Source organism: Oratosquilla oratoria, chromosome 9 (assembly GCF_046742065.1).
Source record: "Oratosquilla oratoria isolate Oo_2021 chromosome 9, ASM4674206v1, whole genome shotgun sequence".
NCBI classification, from domain to species: domain Eukaryota; kingdom Metazoa; phylum Arthropoda; class Malacostraca; order Stomatopoda; family Squillidae; genus Oratosquilla; species Oratosquilla oratoria.
In genome coordinates this window covers 36,175,552-36,188,051 of record NC_134785.1, presented here as the reverse complement: position 1 = coordinate 36,188,051, position 12,500 = coordinate 36,175,552, and positions in this window count along the sequence as shown.

Here is a 12,500-nt window from a genome sequence, read left to right as displayed (position 1 = left end):
ACATATATATATATATATATATATATATATATATATATATATATATAATATATAAAAACATATAAAATTCTGACTCCTTTACCACAAAGTTCTGCTCTCTGTCAAATAAAATCCTCTAGCGTTAGTTGAAATGAAATATCCAAAGAGTGTCAGCGTGACATTGGAACTTATCTGTTTGTGTGCAAGGAATATCAATTATTGAAGTCAATTAAAAAAAAAATATGTTGTCAATTATTTGTGTATGATCTTTCTCCCTTTACTGACTTCCACAGCTGAAAATCGGAAATGTCTAACTCAAAATTCTGGACTTTGAAATCATCATGTGAGTCAGTTACATTGGTCCCTCCTCCGTTGTTTTATTACTTTCCATTTGTAGACACCAAGTTCAAGTCACTATGGTTGACTTTCTTCAAAAAGAGGTAGCGAAGATTTACGTATGTTCAGATTTCCGCATATAATGTCATTGCAAATGTATAATGGATTGTGGTTTCCCAGCACTCCTATCCCTGTGGACAATTGCGCGCGTTATACCTGCGTAAGATTGTCCATCGGTAGACAGAAGAAAACGTTGGGTAATATATTGCTTCATAAAGGATCTAATCAAGATAGTCTTAATCTTATAACAATTGGAAGGTGTGTAGAGCTAAATGCATTCGTCTGGTGGTAGACAGAAAAATATCAAGCTTCTTTGAATTGCTAGGATCAATGCAAGGCATGAAAAGTTGATGAATATTTTTAGATGACTATGTCATGTTGGATTTGTATGTCTGCACTCTGATGCCCCATAAACCTCTCCTTACGACTGAATTGAAATAATTTTGAATTTGGCTATAGGAAAGTTCAGTACAAAAAAAAAAAAAAAAAAAAAGGAAAGCAAACCAGGTCAATGGAAAGTACAAAAATACAAACAGAAATAAAATGGATGAAGTCAAGCCAAGAGTTGTGCCTTTTTAATTTCTGCACAAGAAGAATGTATCACTGCATTATCATGTCAGAATACATGCATAGCTAAAAATTCTGAGGTACTACAGAGTGTATTCACCTATTTCAGAGACTAAATTCATAGAAATATGAATGAGTTTTTTCTACGGCAGCAGGTAATTACGGTCTCTCGTACATTCCGTGATTAATATTTTTTTTCACAACATCGTTAGTAATCATATAACAGGTGAACTCATCCCAGGGACATGTTACTCGATCTATTTACTGGTTTGTTACCATAATTCAACTAACTAATTAGAATTCAAAAATTCAAACCTATCAGGAGCTACTAGCAGCTTAGCAATGACACATTATCCCATTTTGTATATTATTTTTGTACCATGTTTCAATCAGCCAATTAACAACCATTAGATTAAGTCAATCAAAAGCTACGACAACATAACAAATTACGAATCTATATACACGTACTGACTACATACTGACTCGGTAACAAAAAAAAATGGAGTAGGTGGAGTTCTATCGTACCGTTTATACACATTTGTTGAAAAAACGGGAGACATTCAGATTCGCTGTAATCATCGATGATAAGTAAAGAATTGAATCTGATTCAAAGATATTGATTATACCCCGTTTTATGATGACATTGGCCTCTTTAACATCAATAAAGCACAATTGAACACTAGACGTTTTTGCTTTTGAAAACACAGATACATCAACACCACCTATGTACACATTGACGAACAAGGTACCAAGAGTTAAACTTACAGTACTACAATGCATTTTTTTCGGGTGTAAAAACAACGGAAGGGTGGTTGGCGTGGAATTGCATTTGTTGAGGTTTAGGATGAACAAGTTTTTTTTTTTTTATAAATTACTTTTTTTCAAATATTCTGCACTACTCAAATGTTCGAGAGGAAATGAATTATCCTGAAGTATAAAAAGTAATAAAAATCTACCAAAAGAGAGTTGGTAAAAAAAATTAATGACTATTTCTGTAGAAATAACTGGTTTATGAAATGTTTGTTGTCATGAAACATATGGGATGTAACGAATTTTTGTAACGTTGTGTACAGCCTAACAAACAAAAACAGAAAAATATCGCACACAATTTCATGTTTGAAAATAGTATAATCTTATATATGAAATGGAGAAAAATATTTACATAGTATATTTTCATGGAATAGAAAAATAAATAAAATTGAAAAAAAAGTATTGGTAAGCTTATTCCAGAGAATTTTCTGTAAATTTCAAACTGTTTCTCTTAATATATCAAAGTACATGTAGGATTACACAATATTGTCTCGGTGATCCTACATTTTTTAACATAAAATTCTGCTCTCTTTCTAATAAGATTGTCTGGTGTTAAAATATCCAAAGAGCGTCAATATGACGTAGGAACTCATCTGCTCGTGTACACGAAATATAAGTTATTGAAGTCACTCTTCAAACCAATCTTGTTTTGTCAACTATTTATGTGTGTTCTCCCTCCCTTTACTGACTTCCACAGCTAAACCTCGTAAATCTAGACTAAACCATCATGTCACTTAAGTCACTTCTTCCTCGTTTTATTACTTTCCATTTGCAGACATCAAATTCAAGTCACTATGGTTGCCTCTCTTTAACCCATTCAACTCCGATGACAAGATTCTTGTCATTTGGTCAAATAAAACAAAAAATCATAAAACACCAAAATGTTTGATCAAACAGCACCAGAAAAATATGACGTCAGTCCTCCTCGCTTCGCTGCGAGCGAAGCGAGGAGGACTGACGTCATATTTTTCTGGTGCTGTTTGATCAAACATTTTGGTGTTTTATGATTTTTTGTTTTATTTGACCAAATGACAAGACATCTTGTCATCGGAGTTGAATGGGTTAAGAAGAGGTAGCGACGATTTACATGTGGTAAGCTTTTAGCATACAGTGTCCTTACATCTGTATCAGTGGATCAACATGTCAGTATACATGTATAATTAAAATATCTGAGAGAATTAAAGTAATTTCACTTTAGTTTGAGATTACATACATAAAGATATGAATGAGGTTTTGATACGGTAGCAGATAAACATGTTTTCTCGTTTATTTCACGATTGATTATTTTTTCCTGTTCAGCGTTAGTAATCTAATAGGAACATTTTACCCGATTTGTCACCATTATCCAACCAACTAATTAGGATTCAGAGATCCTAGCCTATCAAGAGGTACCGGCATTATCCCGTTTTGTTTATTAGTTTTAACCATGTCCTAACCAGCCAATAATTATCAACCATTAAGTCAGTCAAAAGCTACGACAACATAACAAAATACGAATATATAACTATGTAGTGACTCAATAATAAAAGAAAGCTGCTTTTGGAGTAGGTATAGAGTTCTCTTGTAGCGTTTATACATACTTGTTGAAAAAGGTCATTCTGATGTAAGTAGAAGCCCATCTAAAAACGGAAGACATTTTCATTTGTTATCATCATCTATGATGAGGTGGAATATCTAATCTATTTCAAAGATATTGATGATACCCCGTTTTATGATGACGTTAGCCACTTTGATATAAATGTCATCAATAAAGCGGAATTGAACACAACGTTTTTGCTTTAGAAAACACAAATACATCAACACCACCCATGTACACATTGACAAACAAGACACCCAGAGATAAACTTACAGCAGTACAAAGCATTTTTCTGTTTCGGTTGTAAAAAACAACGGAAGGGTGGTTGGTGTGGAATTGGATTAGTTTAGGTCTACGTTGAACAAGCTTTTCGTAAATATCTTTTTCAAATTTTCTGCACTATTCAAGTGTTCGAGAGAAGATGAACTATCTTGAAATACAAACAATAATAAAATCTAAAAAGGAAATTAAAAATGTTTAATAAGTACTTCAGCAGAAATATTGGGTTTACAAAATGTATTTTGATGTCATGAAACATATGGGATGTAACGAATTTTCGTAGCTCTGTGTACAGCATAACAAACAAGAACAGAAAAATCGCTCACAAATACTTATATGAAGGTAGTATATTCCTAAACAAGAAATGTGGGAAAGATAACACAGTATATTTTCATAGGATAGGAAAAAGGAAGTCAAACGGAGAATAAAAGTGCTTGTAAGCTTTATTCTGACATTTTCTGTAAAGTTGATAGGGTTTCTCTAAATGTATCAAAGTATATGGAGGATTACATAATACTGGCCGATAATAATGTCCTAGTCTAGTGCAAGAGTTTATTCTATATTTGAAAAAAAAAATTGTCTTTCTCTATACTATTGACAACATTCAGATTTTTTTTCTTCCTTTTATGTAGTGTGCAGAAAAAAAGAAACAGTCAGATCCTCGATGCGCTTAATTCACCCAAAATTCTCGGTTTATATGACACAGGTAGTGGGCTGGAGTCTGGAATGACCCGCCATCCACAAGGAGCTAAGAGGAGAGGGAAACAAGGATGGTGGATGTGAGTGGATTTGTTAGGAATGGGTGTGCCTTGACAAGCTACCTCTCTTATAAGGGAGAAGAGGCTCTTGACATATAGATAGAGAGTAGATACATAGGTGCATGACACGCAGCGGGATACCGCACATCATTCTGTTTATCACAACACAGAAGTGGTAGTGCACGATAGGGAAATGAAATATTCAAAATCTAGAACTAGGAAAGTATTACACATAACGAGTGTTTTCAATAAAAGAAGTCTCGTTTCCAAATACACGTGTATCTGATTCGTAACAGTGTCACTATTGTCTTATAAATATATTGCATATAAATACACAGAACAACTATTTATCTTTTTACTTATTTGTTTATTTACTTATTCATAACATCATTCATTTATTTGTTTATCTGTTTCTAAGTTTACAGCTGTGAGACCCTGATCTCGCCGTTGGTTGTGCAATGGGTTCTTTTGCACGAGATATTTTCCTCATCGGAAATGCTCCAACGAGGGATTAATCGCAGCGTTGGCTAGATTTCCCTAACGTGGCGTCCATCCCAGCCTAATACATCATCATCAGGCTTACTATGACACCCATTACACTAATTGGACAAATTCTGACTCTCACACTTGATGGCTTGCTGTGAATCAAGCCATGGGCACCACATATAAACTGGAGAGGGGGGAGGAAAAAGGGACAAAGGGAAGGAAGAAGGCGAAAGGAGGCGACAAGGAAATGTAGCGAGAGTGAGAAGGGGGGGGGAGAACCAGGGTGTGGTAAGAGGGTGAAATTTATAGGAATAAGGAGTGTGATAGTTATTATCATTTATCATATTTTCCCTACTCTGACAATATCTGTTTTCCCTTTTTTTCCTGAAGATTTCTGGTCCATTCGTTTTATTGATACAAATAATTTAGTTACAAGGCTTTGATATGTTTATTTTTTTTCTATTCTGCATTAAAGTCTTCCTACAGCATTTATTTCATATATCTTGCATAGAACTGCCTGTATAAGAGTATTCGTTCACCTTTCGGAATGAAATCTAAATATAGCCACTGAATATATCTTTCATATTGAACCAATTGCCACTTATTTCTAACTAGATTATCAAAATCAAACTATTCTATCTTACTCAATATATATATATATATATATATATATATATATATATATATATATATATATATATATTACCAAATCAATATTTTCAAAGTCTCTCTAACTTTATACTCATCAGTGTTGAGTCCATTAAATTGTCAACTTGTACTCGAAATCTACAATTCTAGGTGAAGAGTTCACTTTCTTAGTCCAAGTTTCTAATCCTAGATCGATTCCTTACCATAAATATCATATGACTGACCAATCTTTAAGAGTTTCAAATCCTACTCCAAGAGTTATTTGTATGGATATATGACCTGTAAGTATGTATGAATGTGTATAGGCATTTATGTTTCTACGCATGTTTGCATGGATATGTGCAATTACTAACATTCAAATTTGAACCATAGTATATTGGAACTATTCAGTCATATTCGTTATTGAACATATGTCAAACGGTATTACTATATGGTGTCTATTCATAAAAGATATATAGATATTGTTTAAATTTGTTGCAGTTTGAGTGATATATATATATATATATATATATATATATATATGTATATACATATATACATATATATATATATAAACATATACATATATACATACACATACATATATATATATATATATATATATATATATATATATATATATATATATATATATATCAAGGACTACTATTACACAGGACGTGCGCACCCAGCTCCCTGGGGCCGCTAGCGGAGGCCATTGCTTTCTTTGTAATAAAAAAAAATAACTACTGTACTCAAAAGTAGCCTAAATCACACTGTATTCATTCATTTATTTATTCATTTATAAATTATGCAATATGCTAAAATTTTCTGTTTCCATTTCAGTATCTGTATCAACAGCTTCAATCCCTTCATCATCGACTCCACTTGAATTATCTGCAAACCTGACTCCACCATTAAAAAGGTCACTATCAGACTCCTCCAAAGGCGTCACTTCTGCTAAATCATTTTCATCTAAAAAAAAGTCATCAACATCTCTGGACAGATTTATCATAAAAACTTCAGCCTCTCAAAAGGAAAATCTCGACAAAGAAGTTGCAAGAATTATATTTGCTACAAATTCACCATTTCGTCTTGTTCAGCATCCTCAGTTTCTCAAGATGGTTCAGAACCTGAGACCAGGTTATATTCCTCCATCCAGAAAAGATATTGCTGATAAGTACTTGGATCTTGCGTAGGAAAAGGAATATAAAGAGTATGCAGATGACCTGAATAATAAAACTGTATGTCTTTCAATTGATGGGTGGTCTAACATCCATAATGAATCCATAATATGTGTCACTCTAACAACATCCATTGGTCATATTATTCGTTTTATTGATACAAATAATTTAGTTACAAGGCTTTGATATGTTTATTTTTTTTCTATTCTGCATTAAAGTCTTCCTACAGCATTTATTTCATATATCTTGCATAGAACTGCCTGTATAAGAGTATTCGTTCACCTTTCGGAATGAAATCTAAATATAGCCACTGAATATATCTTTCATATTGAACCAATTGCCACTTATTTCTAACTAGATTATCAAAATCAAACTATTCTATCTTACTCAATATATATGTATATATATATATATATATATATATATATATATATATATATATATATTACAAAATTAATATTTTCAAAGTCTCTCTAACTTTATACTCATCAGTGTTGAGTCCATTAAATTGTCAACTTGTACTCGTAATCTACAATTCTAAGTGAAGAGTTCACTTTCTTAGTTCAAGTTTCTAATCCTAGATCGATTCCTTACCATAGATATCATATGACTGACCAATCTTTAAGATTTTAAAATCCTACTCCAAGAGTTATTTGTATGGATATATGACCTGTAAGTATGTATGAATGTGTATAGGCATTTATGTTTCTACGCATGTTTGCATGGATATGTGCAATTGCTAACATTCAAATTTGAACCATAGTATATTGGAACTATTCAGTCATATTCGTTATTGAACATATGTCAAACGGTATTACTATATGGTGTCTATTCATAAAAAAATATATAGATATTGTGTAAAGTAGTTGCAGTATGAGTGATATATATATATATATATATATATATATATATATATATATATTATATATACATATACATATATATATACATATATATACATACATATACATATATATATATATATACATATACATATATACATACATATACATATATATATATATATCAAGGACTAATATTACACAGGACGTGCGCACCCAGCTCCCTGGGGCCGCTAGCGGAGGCCATTGTTTTCTTTGTAATAATAAAAAAAATAACTACTGTACTCAAAAGTAGCCTAAATCACACTGTATTCATTCATTTATTTATTCATTTATAAATCATGGAATATGCTAAAATTTTCTGTTTCCATTTCAGTATCTGTATCAACAGCTTCAATCCCTTCATCATCCACTCCACTTGAATTATCTGCAAACCTGACTCCACCATTAAAAAGGTCACTATCAGACTCCTCCAAAGGCGTCACTTCTGCTAAATAATTTTCATCTAAAAGAAAGTCATCAACATCTCTGGACAGATTTATCATAAAAACTTCTGCCTCTCAAAAGGAAAATCTCGACAAAGAAGTTGCAAGAATTATATTTGCTACAAATTCACCATTTCGTCTTGTTCAGCATCCTCAGTTTCTCAAGATGGTTCAGAACCTGAGACCAGGTTATATTCCTCCATCCAGAAAAGATATTGCTGATAAGTACTTGGATCTTGCGTAGGAAAAGGAATATAAAAAGTATGCAGATGACCTGAATGATAAAACTGTATCTTTCAATTGATGGGTGGTCTAACATCCATAATGAATCCATAATATGTGTCACTCTAACAACATCCATTGGTCAAGTTTATTTACTTGACACAATAGACACATCAAGGAAACCTCACACTGCTGAATATCTTCTACAACTTGTACAAAATTCGATCAAGAAGGCTGAACAAGATTTTGGTTGTCACATTAGGAGTGTTGTGACAGACAATGCAGCAAATGTCATCAAGATGAGAAACTTCTTGGAGGAATCGAGTGAACCTGAGCATACCGTCCTCACATACGGCTTATACTGTTCCTTGTATATTTGTGGCAAGTCTATATAACACTGCTCCTTATATTGATATGCTAAAAATATCCTTTAGCAATCAGATCGCATATCAGATAGCAATCCCATAAAATTGAAAATCTATATAAAAAAAATCTATTTAAATGAAATAAATCTGATTTATTAAAAAAATCTATTTTTTATATTTTCTAAAAAGATGAAGAAAAAAAAATCGCCAACCCTGATGTCCACTAACCTCATACAATAATACCTGTTAAGTCCGGCTAAAATTGGCATTTCAAAGCATAATAGTGCCTTAAAAATAGTTTCTAATTTCAGTATAGAAATTTATAAAACTTATACTGCATTGAATAAGTCAATAGTTGATATATTTGTCCTATATACAATGTTAGGTCTCTAGTTTTGATATATTTGTCCAATATAAAATGTTAGGTTACAAAGAAAGCAATGACCTCCGCTAGCGTACCCAGGGATCTGGATGCACACGTCTTGTTTAATAGTAGTCCTTGATACACACACACACACACACACACACACACACACACACACACACACACACACACACACACACACACACACACACACACACACACACACACACACACACACACACACACACACACACACACACACACACACACACACACACACACACACACACTTACTTAGGTTACTTAGGTGATGGCTTCTAGGGGCTTTCAGCCGATGACGGCTCTCCAAGCCCCCCACGTAGAATATCTAAAGTCCAAAATCTGATTTCATAACTGCATTCTCCAAGTCATACGAAGCAGTGAAGAAGTGTGTCTTCAGTCTCTTCTTGAAGATGGTCGTACTTTCAGCCATTTCAACATTTTCAGGAAGTCTATTATAGAGACGGGGAGCACTATTAACAAACGCTCTACGCCCAGATTCTCTATAAAACCTTGGCTCTAATAGTCTATTCACTTCAATACTGTGTCGCAAGGCTATATCACTATCTATTCGGAAGTCCACGAGCATATCACACATATAATTAGGCCTCCCAAACTTCAATGCCTGATACACCATAACACACTGTTTATACATGATACGTGCTTTGACTGGGAGCCAATGCAGCTGTATTAACACTGGAGTTATCCGTTCCCTTCTAGACTGACCCTCTATCAGTCTCGCAGCTCTATTCATAATTAATTGAAGCTTCTTCAATAAGTAGTTAGGAAGACCATAATATAAAGAGTTGCAGTAGTCCAATTTACCCAACACATGGTTATAAATAAGCTTCCTCATAGAATTCTCATCAAAATATTTCCTTACAAACGCTAAGTTTCTCAAATGATAGCCAGCTACTTCTACCGTCTGATTTATCTGTTCTCTCATCATAAGTTCACTGTCTAGCAGCACCCCAAGACTCTTCACACATTTGCTCACTGTGATGTCTGAATTGTTCAAATTCAAGACTCGAACACCCAGACGTTGAAGGTCAATTTCACGGCCGATAAACAAACACTCAGTTTTATCTTCGTTCAATTTCAGTTTTCTAGAGTCCATCCAATGTTTAATGTCAACCAGTATGGCACTAAGATGATCTTCGGCATCATGTATATTTGTTATAGACATATAAAATTGAGTGTCATCAGCAAACAGTTTGAACTTAACTCCATGCTTCTTAAGTACTGTAGATAAGTCAGCAGTGTATATACAAAAAAGTACCGGCCCCAGCACACTACCTTGAGGCACTCCCCTAGTCAAAGGTATCGAGTTAGAAAACTCATTACCTATTTGTACACAGTAGGTTCTACCTTCCAGGTAACTCTTAAGATACGAGAGAGCAGCACCTTCAATGCCAATGTGTTCACAAACTCGAAGCAATACATCGTGCACTATCGTTTCAAAAGCTGCACTTAGGTCCAACAAAATCAATAGTCCACACTCTCCTCTATCCAGAATTCCTCACATGTCACTCACTACAGAACACAAAGCAGTTTCAGTAGAATACAGAAAACGATATACCGACTGATTGTCATGAATCGCCCCAACCTCATTCAAGTGTTCATTTAGTTGTATTAACAGAATACTTTCCAGTACTTTGGATTGAAACGTCAAATTCGACACTGGACGGAACGAACTGAGTGATTGGGGTCAAGATTTCCTTTTAATATCGGTTTAACAATGGCCAGCTTTTCAGAATTCGGGAATACTCCCTCCAAAATACTAGAGTTCATCATGTTCGTAATCACAGTCGTTAGTCTATCAAAATTCACACTACCATGAAGCAAGCTAACTGGCATGGGATCATTAGCAGAGTAAGTAAACTTTGCTTTCTTGATTACATCCTTGACCGTTGACTCGCCCACTGTTTGAAACGCAGTTAATTTTACTTCTGAAGTCTGTTCACTCTCCAACACAACCGAATTATTATTACTGATCGCCGATATAATTTTCGTTATCTTGTTGTCAAAAAGTATAAAAAATTAATTTGTCAATTCACACACACACACACACACACACACACACACACACACACACACACACACACACACACACACACACACACACACACACACACACACACACACACACACACACCACACACACACACACACACACACACACACACACACACATACATACACACACACACACACACACGCACTCAAATATTATATACATATATATATATATATATATATAATATATATATATATATATATATATATATATATATATATACATATAAGTAAGGGCCCATCCCCGTTCCCCCGGTATCAACGCAATTCGTCGTGGCTGCATTGATGGTCGTTCAGCTCCCCACCTCGGCGAAACGGCTTGTTTACCCTCTAATCCAACGAGCGAGTCAGCTTCGAGCTTCGAAGCTCGGGAGGACTACACCTGCGCGAAGCGTCCACGTCGGCAGTTTTTGGGGTATATATACCCCTCCTCCCCCAACGGCAAGACAGAACTTGATTTAAAGACCACCTGCGAAGACCCACTGCCACGCCAGTCACCTCTTGTCTGGTCTCCCACAGTCGCAGTCTACTCATCGTCAAGTCTTCTCATCACTGCTGTTCTCAGAAGGGAAATCGTATCCTGAGTGGGCCGGAACGGTTCGTCCCTACACATCACGAGCATTGTTACTCCGTCGTTGAGACGCGGAGGTTCCAAGTGCTGTGCTGTGCTGTGTGTGTGTGTGTGTGTGTGTGTGTGTGTGTGTGTGTGTGTGTGTGTGTGTGTGTGTGTGTGTGTGTGTGTGTGTGTGTGTGTGTGTGTGTGTGTGTGTGTGTGTGTGTGTGTGTGTGTGTGTGTGTGTGTGTGTGTGTGTGTGTGTGTGTGTGCGCGCGCGCGTGTTCGGGATCAAATTTATATTTTTTATCTTCTGTCATTTCAAAACAATTTGAAGGACTTAATAGCGGTAAGGTGCAACGGATAGCTGATTCTGTGTACTATTGGTGGGTATGAGAGTTATAGAGCATGAACGACTGGAAAACACGGAAATATTGAAAAAGAGTGACCTACATAATGACGATTCGCGCCTGATTTAAAAGCTCTGAAATCTTAGCTGGAGCTCAGTGGTCCTTGAATACCATGAAACCGTGATATGTGAGCTGGAGAATTGTAACAAAGATGTGGAAGCAGTGGCTAGCAGAAAGGATCATAGAAGGCGTTCTGACTGTCTGCATGACGAAATTCTTTGAGTAGCTACAAAAAGAAAGAAAAAAGTGCGGCAAGATCTAAATAATGGAATGCGGATCTTGGTGAGAGAAATGTGCGTCTGATTGGCGTCTATGAAGAAAACACTGAACGAGGATCTTTGCTACTCTTCATACGAAAGACCCAAGGACCAACTACTCAGCAACAAGGACCAAGAGCACCGCCTTACTAAAGCCAAGAACATCCTCAACAAGGTCAAACAGTCGATCGAGCCGGGGATGCTCTGTTTCTTCTTAGACGAGAA